This window comes from Dicentrarchus labrax, unplaced genomic scaffold (genome assembly GCF_905237075.1).
Source record: "Dicentrarchus labrax unplaced genomic scaffold, dlabrax2021, whole genome shotgun sequence".
Classification (NCBI taxonomy): domain Eukaryota; kingdom Metazoa; phylum Chordata; class Actinopteri; family Moronidae; genus Dicentrarchus; species Dicentrarchus labrax.
In genome coordinates, this window is record NW_026136720.1 from 2156830 (window position 1) to 2169164 (window position 12335).

General features: G+C 41.5%; 1 protein-coding gene across 1 annotated transcript in view; it reads left to right on the forward strand.

The window, feature by feature from the left end:
- immp2l (inner mitochondrial membrane peptidase subunit 2) overlaps positions 1 to 12335 on the forward strand; it is a 121841-nt gene that overhangs the window by 67083 nt on the left and 42423 nt on the right. The gene's annotated exons all lie outside the window — the stretch shown is intronic.

Consider the following 12335-nt stretch of genomic DNA (forward strand, 5'->3'; position numbering starts at 1 on the left):
CGAAGAGTTAATTGTTACAGTTATCTGATGTTCCTGAAGGGCACTTTAAATGCCCTCTGAGATAATGGCGGTGATCAAAATCAACACTCACATCTCTCCGACCACACACGCACACACATATATGTACTACATCTAAAGGTTGAAAGCAGCATGCTCACCAGGAAATGTCAGTCTGGCCACCCACAGCGCTCTTTAACAGCGCTGACCAGACATATGGAGGTGGAGGTGGAGGTGGAGGTGGAGGAGGTGCTGCTGGGGTTCATTATTCTCTGTGAAATAGTATTAATAACATCAATTTCACGTCTCTGCTACCTGTCAATCATCTCTCTCAGGCTATAATTGATCGCTGTTTTCTTCATTTCCTCACGCAGCCGACTGTACGCAGATAGAGGTGATGGTGAGAATCAGAATATTAATCACGCTGCTCCTTAGCAGAGGTGGAAACCTCCAAAGCACACAGACTTCAGTATATATTTATTTATGTTTATATTTCTGCATCTGAGGCTTCATATTTTTAGCTCCACTGGTGTCGGCTGGTTGGTCAGACTGAAATATCTTAACAGTTATTGGATGGATTTCCATAAAATTTGGTACAAGACGTTCATAGTGTTCAGAAGATAAATACTAAATGCTTTCCTCATTAAACAGTCTATAAACTCTATGTTCTATGTTTAGTTGAGTTCTTTCATTATCCCAAATGTTTCCAACAATGTTCAAACTCAGAAATATCTGTCATTTTATTCAGGTAACGCTGCGTTTCACCGGTCGCCTGTCGATGGCGTCATATCCCCTTTGTGCCTGCGTCAGCGTTGTGGTTGTCTGCCAGAAGCTGTCATACATTGACTGTTTATCCAGTCTGAAGCCACATTTTTACCATCCACTGTTTAGATCTTGGTGCTTTTTAACTCTAGATTTGAACCGGATGAAGGATTTTAGTCATCGGACGTCTGGATCTTAAGTTATCAGAGAAACAAGCTGAGCTAACGTTAGCAGCAGCTCGGCTCGCAGCCCCTCCGGGACGTCCTTTGTCTGTCCAACAGCGTGGGAGAAGCAGTGATTTTTAAAGTCTTTATTCAGTGTTTCTAGTGGTTTTCAGTAGGTCTGTTTGTGTTGGAGAGGAGGAGACCTCTGTGGATAATTGGGCTCCCGGTAGAAACCTCCTGAACCATGAACACTGAAGGAATAAGTAAGTGACAAACAAAAAACAATCAATTAAACTTGTTGGGTTAGACTGCTCTCTTGTTTCTGTAGTTCCAACAACACACAGGGTGAGACGTCTTCTTGTAGCAGACTGCGTCAATTTCAGAACAGAAATTAAATTATTATTCACATATCTATATATAATGTGCCCTCAATCATCACTCAGGAAACTGCACCTTGAGCACAGAGACATAACAGACACACTTGCAAAGGAATAGCAAAAGTACAATGACACGTAACAACATCTGTATTCAACCTGTATTTGTTTATGTTTTGTTTATGTCAATGCAGTGTGACTGTTAAAGATATGACTGCTTAAGCCTTTAAACATCTTTTGATCAGTAAAAGAAAGTTTGATTTAAACCTTTAAATGAATCATCTGTGTTTTCTTCACCTTAAAAATTCAAGCACAGCATGTTCATTATTAATAAGTTGCATTATTTACTGCATAATTCCCATCACACATGGTAAAGTCACGCGGATGAGTCTTTCATTAGCATGTCTCAACGTATGTGTGCTGTTGGCAGAATTGGCTGCACTCCCGTCAGCCTACTTACTGTTTGGCCCGGGGGCTTCTCTCTGGAAGGCGTGCAGTTTAAAAAAACCCTTTCGCTCAGAACTCGGCAGAAGTTTTCAAGCCGTTTTCAAGGTTGTGTCGTGAGCGCGGTTTCCACTGAAGATTAGTCTGTTGGTGGTGCCGTGGCCATCTGGAGGGGATGGCTGGCGTCAGACCTCCAGCCAGTGGTGATTTATCTCAACCTCGTTTTTTATTCTCCTGTGAGGGAGGCGGCGCCCTCTGACCCCTCGTCTCTCTATTACCTCCACACTCTTTATTGTTGCGTCTCCTCCCTCCCGCTCCTCAGAGATCTTTCAGTACCTTAATATTTCAGTCCATCTCCCCTGCAGGGGGGCGAGAGCTGGACCTTCAATACAGCAACAAAATGACTGGAACTTAAATCACATGTGGTCTTCACAGAACAGCTTTTGTCTTTCAACATTTAAATTAATATAGTGGTATATAATATTACTTAAGATGAGTATCAAAAGCTTCAAACTGAAAACAGAAAATTAAAAAATTAAACAGTGTGATTTAATGGTTGAACTGAAGATTGGTAAAGCAGCTCCCTGCCAACAGTAATTAGTTACACTACTAGTTATATTACTTTTCTGCTACATGTCACAAAATGTGTCATTTCAATGTGGCTTTTAATAATAACATGGCGACTCTAAATCAGTTCTCAATCTTTTTCCTTAAGGGAGCCCTTTTGTATTATTTATTAAACTGACTCAGTGACATATTTTATGGATATTTCATATTAGATTAAAACTGTACAATGAACCCAAACTGAACTCAGTAACTACAGGAAGTTCGTGTAAAACGAGTGATCTGGATGAATTTTGAACAGATTATTTCCTGTTTTTGGAACTTTTTATACAATTATTTGTCCGTATTAAGTATTTTTAATCATTTCTAACAATCATACAGACTTAATAGGCTTCTTTTTCGACAATTTCTGAGTTTTCTTGTCCCTGACACTTGGCCATTGTTCTAGTAGACAATTTACTTTTACTTTTCTAAACAGTAGTGAACCAAATGCTGAGATATCTGCCTATGGTTTGTCTTTTTGTAGAATTGTATTCATAAAAAAAGTGTTCACACATGGGCTTTAAATATTGCCGAGTTCCTTCTTTATTAATGTAAGAGAAGAATGAAAATATGTAGAGTATGTACATCAAATCAACGACCACAGGTGGATTAAATTCACACTACTTCTAGCTGTTCTCTTGTTTAAGACTGCGGACCGTCTCCTCGGGCCAGCATGTTTTAAACATGTTTGATTTCATCACGCTGAGTTCGGTCGAGCTCGTCCAGTGTGAAACCGTCTGCCACTCAGCAAGACTGAAATCTGACAGCGATCCTGACAGCAGCCAGCGGGGGTTTGACTTAAAAAGCAACCAAAAAAATCACTTACAGATCCCTTTCTGACAAATAGTTTACATCAGGAGAGAGTCACACTTTCACTGCTCTGAAACTTCTTACATTTTTGATTCTTCGCTTTAATTTCCCTTTTTGTATGTATCATTAATTATATTAAGGGTGGCAGGTTGACTTTCTCCAAATTCATAAAGGTTTAAAACAGAAGTTATAGTATGAAAGAACAAATAATAACCAGTGACTCAGAACAATGTGTCACACTCCAGCTGACAAGACTTTCATATTACAACTGTTAATGATCAATCAGGGCTCTGCAGTGGCTGCTGTGATCCTAAAATTAACCATTAAACGATGCTACACACACAAAAAACAGAAATAAACAGCCAATGTGAGTTTCCAGTCCTCAGAAATCAACTCAAGATGTTTCTCAGAGGCACAGAAAAGCTGCTGAGTCAGTTTTAAATCCATAACATTAATCTTATTACAAAACAAAACAACAATTCGAACAAGGTAGGTGTGTTTGATTGGAAGAAGGTAGAAGAAAAGCTGCCAAACAGCTCAGTTTATAGCTTCATGTACTCTCTGAACGCTCCAGTAGCTCAGCGATAAGATAAATCACCCTCTTCTGGGCTTTCTATAGGTTTAAATGAGTTTTTTCTAAAACCTCACAGCGTAGCTTTAAGCATTTATTGACAATAGCAACGTGGCCCGACTTGGCATGCTGCAGGGTTTTTCTCTGAGTAGATACGTCCAGTGATGAATTCAGGTCATTTTCACCCCAGGACGGCAACCATTACACTCCACCTCAATGTCCACCGAATGTTTTCTCATCAGGTTTTCAGCATTAGGGGGAAGACTGATGGATCTATTTTCTCTTTGCATCGCCTGTCTGGAAAGTGTAAAGACTATCTGTCGAGAGTGAGAGCTGCTCCCCCGCTACAGTACTCGCTGCTCAATAGGAGGGGAGGAAACGACTGCACGGCCTCCAAAAGTACACCTTGGAGCAGATGAACTCAGGCGAGTCATTATGTCATCGATCCCTGGAGCATTTAACCAGCAGGCAGAATTCACTACAGTCCAGACTCTCCCATTGATCACAGCGGTCTGCGTTACGTAAGGTGACAAATCGAACGATGCGCGCACTGTGACCGAGGCGTCCTCCGGTCTGGAAAGGTGGACAGACATCCAGGTTGTTTCTCTTCTCAGCCGATTGTTCTCATGCATTGATGTCTGACATGGATCTTTTGGATACTTTGAGATAAAGTGATTTTACATGAAGTTACTCACTGGTAGGATTTCATTATCAGGGGCCTCATTTATAAAATATTTTTAGATTGATGCTTGTTAAAGCTATTATCTGTAACATTTCCTCATTAAACAGTGTATAAGCTCTGGCTCTATGTTCTATATGTAGTTGAGTTCTTTCATTATCCCAAATGTTTCCAACAATGTTCAAACTCAGAGAAAACTGTCATTTGATTCAGGTATTGCTGCGTTTAACCTGTCGCGTGTCGATGGCGTCATATCCCCTTTGTGCCTGCGTCAGCGTTGTGGTTGTCTGCCAGAATCTGTCATACATTGACTGTTTATCCAGTCTGAAGCCACATTGTTACCATCCACTGTTTAGATCTTGGTACTTTTTAACTCTAGATTTTAACCGGATGAAGGATTTTAGTCATCGGACGTCTGGATCTTAAGTTATCAGAGAAACAAGCTGAGCTAAAGATAGCAGCAGCTCGGCTCGCAGCCCCACCGGGACGTCCTTTGTCTGTCCAACAGAGTGGGAGAAGCAGTGATTTTTTTAAGTGGAACTGCTTTATTCAGTGTTTTTAGCAGCCTTTTCACCTGCCTTAGGGATTTCCCGTCATATAATACTATTAGTGACAGTAGTCGATCATTAAAAGAAGTTAAACTTCAAACTGTGGTTGGTGGGCTTGTTGGGTCACAGAAGAGACAAAAACATATAATGACAATTATCACAAACTAAGGGCTGATGTGAGATTCAGGAACAAGACTAAGAATATTGTTTTCGTTGTATTTGTTTTTCTCTTTTTTTCTGGCTGGTTGGTTAGTGGAGTCAGGCCCAATCAGAGGCAGAGTAGAAGTTTGCATTTATTCAGGTTATATAAAAACTACATTTTGATGTTCATAATTATCTTTATTTTTAGCAGTTAGATTAACACAATTCATAGTTTATCCTCATTATTTCTGCTTAATATATGCTAAGATACCTATATTTATATTTATTTTGTTTTCCTAAATCACCACATTATTAGCAGAGTCATAACACTTAACACTTTCCCTGCTGCAGGATTTTTAAAGTTGCCAGCCACCACCAGCATTTTTGACCCTGTTCACTCATCTTTCAAACTCCAAATAATGAATGTGTAAACAGTGAATAAAAGAGAACAGAGCCTCTATTTTTATACACAAACATTTTATTCTAACTTCATTCAGTCTTCTGAAAACAGTGAAAACTCAGATTACCAGAACATCTCGTCAATCATTAACAGAACATCTTGTTAATGGTGGGTATAGTGTTAATAGTTGATAAAATTGCTACCTTTAATCACTTTTTCAGTGTATTTTTTCCGCTGTGGCTTTCTACTGTCTTCAGCCACTGTAACTTGGCAATGGGCGTGTTTTGAAGGAGGCGTGGTTTAGACTGCAACTGCTTTAACGCTGCTTCCACTAACAAATTATGCTAATGGATGGAAGGGGCTGCAGCTGGACCCTATTGAGAAGTTTTTTCTTCCCATTTTCCATCCATCCAGTGATTTGTCTTTGTCTCTGGCTTGGCTGGAAGCCTCTGAACACAGGACTCAAACTAAGCTTACTTAAACTCTCAGTTGGTTTCATGTTGAGCCCGACTCTGTTGTAGTGCTCAGAACAGCCTCGGGCATGTTCGATGAATCCAGCCCTGCTCCGCCCCGGTGTGCCGTCCAGGTTCCCATTTGCAGAGAAGGAAGCAGAGGCTTCTTGGTTGTGCAGGGAGAGGCAGTGTTTTCTGGGCTTTCATTGTGTTTCCTGGTTTTCTGAGTGTGGATTCTGCCTGCAGTTGGATTCAAATATCAGAGATGGTTGTTTCCCTGGCTGCTTTGTCTCCGTAGAGGTCTCTCTGGTACGAGGCCACAGGAGACGCCGCTGTTTGAATGGCTGACTTACTGCTGCATGCAACACAAAGATGACTGTCATTGACTTGTGTCTATATTTAGCTGCACTCTTACCTAATAGATTAGGGATTTTAGAGGATATAAATGGATAATTGGGACGTTTGATCTCTCATACTGTGACAGTGAAGTCATCTTTAGGATTGTTATTTCTGAGCTTTAAGCTTCCTGTCACTGATTGATTGATTTGATGAGTCTTTTTATTGGTTTTTCAGGCTTTGCTGGAACACATTTACATCAACATAGTGAGCAAGAGTTGAGAACACATCACCATCGTCATCTCCTAGAAAACATGTGATGTAAGTCTGGTGTTTAAAGCTTACAGCAAGATCTTGTTTGTGTGGTGATCAAACTGGGCTTTTGGAAATTGACAGGAGGATATTTTGTGAGGCCTTTGTTGGAGGCAGCGATCATATTTTGTATTATCTGAATTTTGAATCTCAAAGTGCAGCGGATCAGTTTGATGGATCAGGTATCAGATTATTGGTCAATTGATCATTTCAGCTCCTCACAAGCGGACCTTAACTGTAAACAGCATCGTCCTTTAGCAGGGGGGCTGCAGTGCACAGGAGCACAAAACCAGATTAATCTGATCAATAATTTAAGATCTCTGTGTTTTTCTCCTGAACGTCTATAAAATATTAAATGATGAACTTTAGGAATAATGAGTGAGTAAGGTCATGTTCAGACTGAGATTGACACCACACTGTGGGAGCCCGAAAACACGTCGCTCAACTTTTTCTTTAACTAAAAGTGTCAATCTGAGTCCAATTTCAGCAGCGCAGACAAAGGAGGCTAAACTTCTTTGAAGCTCTCTTTTTTCGTCTGTTACACTTTTTATGTGAACAAAAAAGTACAACTCAATGAACGTCTCTCAGGACGGACCATCTGGAAATTTGTGCCGTTGTCAATGTATTCAAACGATATTGCACCTTCAAGCATTAATGAAGCTCCACTTGTTCAGGCAATGGATATTGATTTAATTCAGAATCTGGCGTCAGAACAGAGAAAGCGTTTCATTGGACGCAGCATTAGGATGAGTCAACAACTACTTTTTATTGTTTTTCGGGAAACTCTGGAAAACCATTAAGAACACCTGAAAATACCTAAAACAGGACTTTTTTGTCCCTGTGGGATACTGGAGTCTAGGAGCTGTATAGCACAACACAGGTGTGATGGGGACAGATTTTTAATCAATCAGTTTTGTGGCTGTTGCCTACTTTGTGTGAATGTGTGTACATTGTAGGTGGTGGACTTTGTAATCTGAACTACATCCTTCCATCTCTAGTTAGAAGTATAAAATGATTGTCAAGGGGAAAAGCCCAAAATATTGTCGTCTGATAAACCTTAAAACTCCTGGATGGTTTTACTCAACCAGGACTTCCTGGGTCCAGACCCTTATATATTTTTAAAACAGCTCATCCTGAGAACTCTTCTTCACACTCAGCCAGCTGCCAGTTACTCCTCTATAACCTCCTGTCGGTTGGAGCTTCCCGGTATAGACCTTCCAGCCGGGCAGCAGCTTCACTGAGGAATAATTTAGACTGAAGCACTCTCTGTCATCAGATTGAGTGCCATCAGCGTGAAGGCTGCGGTGGACACGGACCAGCGCTGAGAAAAGTGCTGTCGGATTCAGATCTGTGCTTTTAAAAAGCTTTCATGTCCAGACGCATGTTTACACACTGAAACACCCCCAGCTGAATGCACTCTTAAAAGCTCTACTTGAGACCAAAGTACATCCATAAAATAAGCTATTATTCTCAAAGGAGGAGCTCTCTGGACAACTCTTTGACTCACTTAGAGATTTTTATATTTTACTTTTAAAGATCTAAAAGATGAGTCGAGGTTGAAGCTTTAGAATTGAGTTATTTGTCCCGACAGTGGCTCAGATTGCTGGGTAGAGGCCCACCGTGCATGGTGATGACATTTGGCCGATCGGTAATGAGCAGAGCTAACGGAGCAGCGCCTTTCGGCAGGACGCTCACAACAGCCCGGTCTTAATTTTCCTCTAATCTTCCTCCCTCACCTTGGCTCCCAGCTCTAATCACTGTGCTAGGAGGAAGCCAGCGTTTAAATGAAGCAGCTTACTGGGTGATTAGGAAAAAGGTAAATTATTCATTACAGAATGTGTAATCATAGCGCTGCCTTTGGTGGAGGATGAGGGAATTCGGGGGCCGCTCTCCCGGAGAGAGACCACACCCTTCCCTCCACCATTGATGGCAGCCATGAAGAACCTGAGAGATGAAAGAGCCACTGAGAGGTTAGGGAGCCGTGGCAAATCCACAGGTAATAAACTACAAGCTCGTTAGCTGCAGTCGTGAACTCTTCCTCCTCACATCAGGATTTTCTCTGGTAATGATGCAAAGACAGACTCACATTTTCACTGCAATATTTTAGTCTTGAAAATGTCCTCTGATCCCAGCAGCTCGTTGTTCGGAGCTTTTGGTTCAGTTTCTTCATGATGTGGTCAGAATTGCACAGGTGGTCATTTCGTATGCAGACGAGGTCACCGCATTATGTTCGAGGGCGATTTCTTTACAGAGGTTCTTTCTTTTACTGGATGTCAGGGGTCACGCTGCTGGCTGAACCTGATTGGACAAACGCTTTCTGCTCCAGGATTTTAAAACGGATCAACATGGCGGCTTGTTTGGAAACGTTCTCTTACATCACATAAAATAATACAACAAAATGTATCTGACAGTCATAAATGATAACAGTACAAAGCTAACGATAACTTTCTACTAGCCAAGAGCGATGCGAGGCAGGAGCGGCCTTCGTGGCGTAGGAACAGAAACATACAAAAGTTTAACAATGCCATACATTGTAGTAACTCAAGGTCAACTTACTAGCTTCCTTCAGGACTTTCAACTGGATCTCCCTTCATTTAGTGCAACATCATAATCCTGCAGAACAAGAGCCCTAAAAACGACCACCAGTTGAATTATATGAAAAATCAAGAGGAATTGGAGTGCCCTTGAGCAAAACACTGATCCTGCAGGAGTTACAGCTGTTGCTGTCAGCAGAGGACCTGCATCTGTACGAATGTGAAACAGAATGTCCTGAGTCAGTGTTTCCTGGAAAAGATTAAAAAAGTAACAGCCACCAGAGAGCCGAAGAAAACAAAGAAATAAGTCGGAGGAAGTCATTAATCAGCCTGAATGGTTGCTGCTCCTCTACTGGAAATAACCTTGTCTTGTAAGTGACTGCTATCTGCTTCTGTTTATCAGCAGAGGTTAAGTGCTCACTCGCCATCTGCGAATCTCCATCATGAAACAATAATAAAAGCTCAAAAAGCTCCGTGCTCCAAGATCACCCAAAGTCAGCAGTGTTGTTTTAGCCTAATGGGCCGGTGAGTGCGAGAATAATTACTTAAAGCCCAGGAGGTTCCACACGAGGAGATGAATGTGAGGCTGTTTCAGGCTTTACTTACCCCAAGCAACAGGCCTCAGGCCTGGCCTAAATACCAAATGTTTGTAATGGGGTAATAATTCATGAGAAAAATAGTTTTGCTCTCTCGCCGAGTTTATTTTACCCTCTAACACGTAGCAGGAAAAATGGGACATTTTAAAAGTGGAAGCGTTGTAATGAGAGGTATTAGTACACTTCAGCCGGGATCGTTAGGCTGTTTTCATGCATTATTAGCCAAAAATGAAGCGGAGGAAGAGTGGCGGGTAAACACTGGTAATGTAATCATCTATAACGACTACAGATATGATTCTGCTGGGACTGAGCGTGCAGTCGGAGCTCATTAAGCTCGTCGTCTGGGCTTGTTTTTATTGTATTTCCAACATGTGGAGTGTCTCGCAGTACTTGTTCTTCAGTGTTTGATGAGTTTCTGATCTTCCTCTCTTACAACATCCTTTCAAATCACAAAGTCACCGTCTCAAACTTCTCTGAGAGGAATGATTCTGCAGGAGTGTTTGAGTTTTTTTGTCAGCGAGTAGCCGAAGCTGCTTTGGAGAAGTAAAACTGATCCAATACCTCAGGGCCTGAGGCCTGCTGCTACAAAGAGCCCATTGAGTCAGCTCATTAATGCACAACCTTAAAGGCAGCGACTGGTAGTAGAAAATATCCGAGCATGCATGAATCCTTCCCCGTGGTGCACCTCGCCGGGTAGTTTGAACTCTCTGCATGGAAACTGTCACTTTGAATTAGGATGTTCTAACTGTTCACTCAACCAACTGCTGCCCTGCAAGACGTTACAGAAACAGGAGCGACTAATTCAATGTGTTAAAGTTATTTGTGGACTTTAGAGATAGCTGGATAAACCTGATATCATCAATCAGTTTGCTAACTGTTCCACCGGCTGAGCAGGTTTATTCATGGATGAACAACAATGTAAAAATACTTTATCATAAGCAATAAGTTCTGCTGACTAAACTTAACTGTAAAAAGTCAAAATGAAACAAGAATCTGCAGTTGAATGAGCTCAATGTCAGAACAGATGTACACGTCATTGTTTCACAAACCCTTGAAAGAAGGAACAAGGTTAGGAGGATGAAAATTTAATTTATCTCACATATCTCAGCCAATCAGATTTAAATATGCTGAGTCTAAAAATCCTGGAACTCAACCTAAAAATACAAACCATGTGTACCTAGTTAACAGCGCCACCAGTGGTTGTTCAGTGAACTGCAGTCAGCGTCCTGGGCGTCGGCCAACAGTGACAAACACTGAACGCTGTAAAATAACTGACAATCTTATTTAGAATAACGTTACTATCTGCAATGTTCCTATATTTTATTTGGACCATGCTACTAACTAGCTCACTGTTTACAAGTCAGCCATCATCTGCTGACAGTATTTTACTACATTAACTATCTAGCAATTTGTCCGTGTTATCAAGCAAGCTAACGTTATCCAGCTAAAAGCACAATCAGACAATATGTTTCACAGGCTTTGCAGTAATGTTAGCTTTGACTTTGGACTCTGTGTTGGACTCTGTGTTGGACTCTGTTTTGTGGACTCTGTGTTGGACTCTGTGTTGGACTCTGTCGTTTGTAGACTCTGTGTTGGACTCTGTTTTGGACTCGTGTTGGACTCTGTGTTGGACTCTGTTTGTGGACTCTGTGTTGGACTCTGTGTTGGCTCTGTTTTGTGGACTCTGTGTTGGACTCTGTGTTGGACTCTGTTTTGTGGACTCTGTGTTGGACTCTGTTTTGTGGACTCTGTGTTGGACTCTGTGTTGGACTCGTCGTTTGTAGCCGTTAGCAGACTCCATTTATAAGCTAATGTTAGCTAGTGTTGCCCACTGTTGGCACTGTAGGGAAGCGGAGAGAGAAGGCACTCGGGAGCATAAAGGTCACAACCTTTGACCCTCATCCTACATAGAGACACATAGAAATCAGTCCACAGGCAGCAGAGGAACAAAGCTACACTACAACCCGTTCACTCTCTGCTGATAAAAAGTGATTAATAGATAAAAATAATACGTAAAATGCTTCATAATCTAACATATGGAACCTTACAAATACAGATGACAGGACTTTTTTCCTCACTGAGCCGTAAGACGAAATTAGTAAGAAGAATGAGTGTTTATGGTACAAATGATGGTCAGAAATAGCTCGTTAATTCCCAAACCGGTCACATTTATCATCCTTCAGCTGCAGAGTGGATCGTAACTGTTTGCTCAGGCAGGCTCGAGGAAACTCATCAGCGAGTTAATCATGTCTGCAGTGGAGCAACGCCCACCTCTGATTGGCTCTTCCTGAAGGACGCAACACAAACACCCACAACATGACACGCACAAACTTTATTAACATCATTTATTCTGTCTCATTTACTGCCTGTCGCTCTCTGATGAATGGAGGTGCAGTGTGGAGACATTACCGCCTTCCTACGCTAAAATGAGAGAATATCTGCAAAATTAATGACTTTTAAATGTTGGCGTTTATTGGGTTTGTCACAGCTACGAGACATAGGAAGTACCTGGAAAGACAAAGATCCTGGACCAAAAAATTTACAAAACTCTGTGTGGCATCAGGTTTAATATTTGTTTATCATCCTGCTGGAGGTGGGTTGGTCCACCA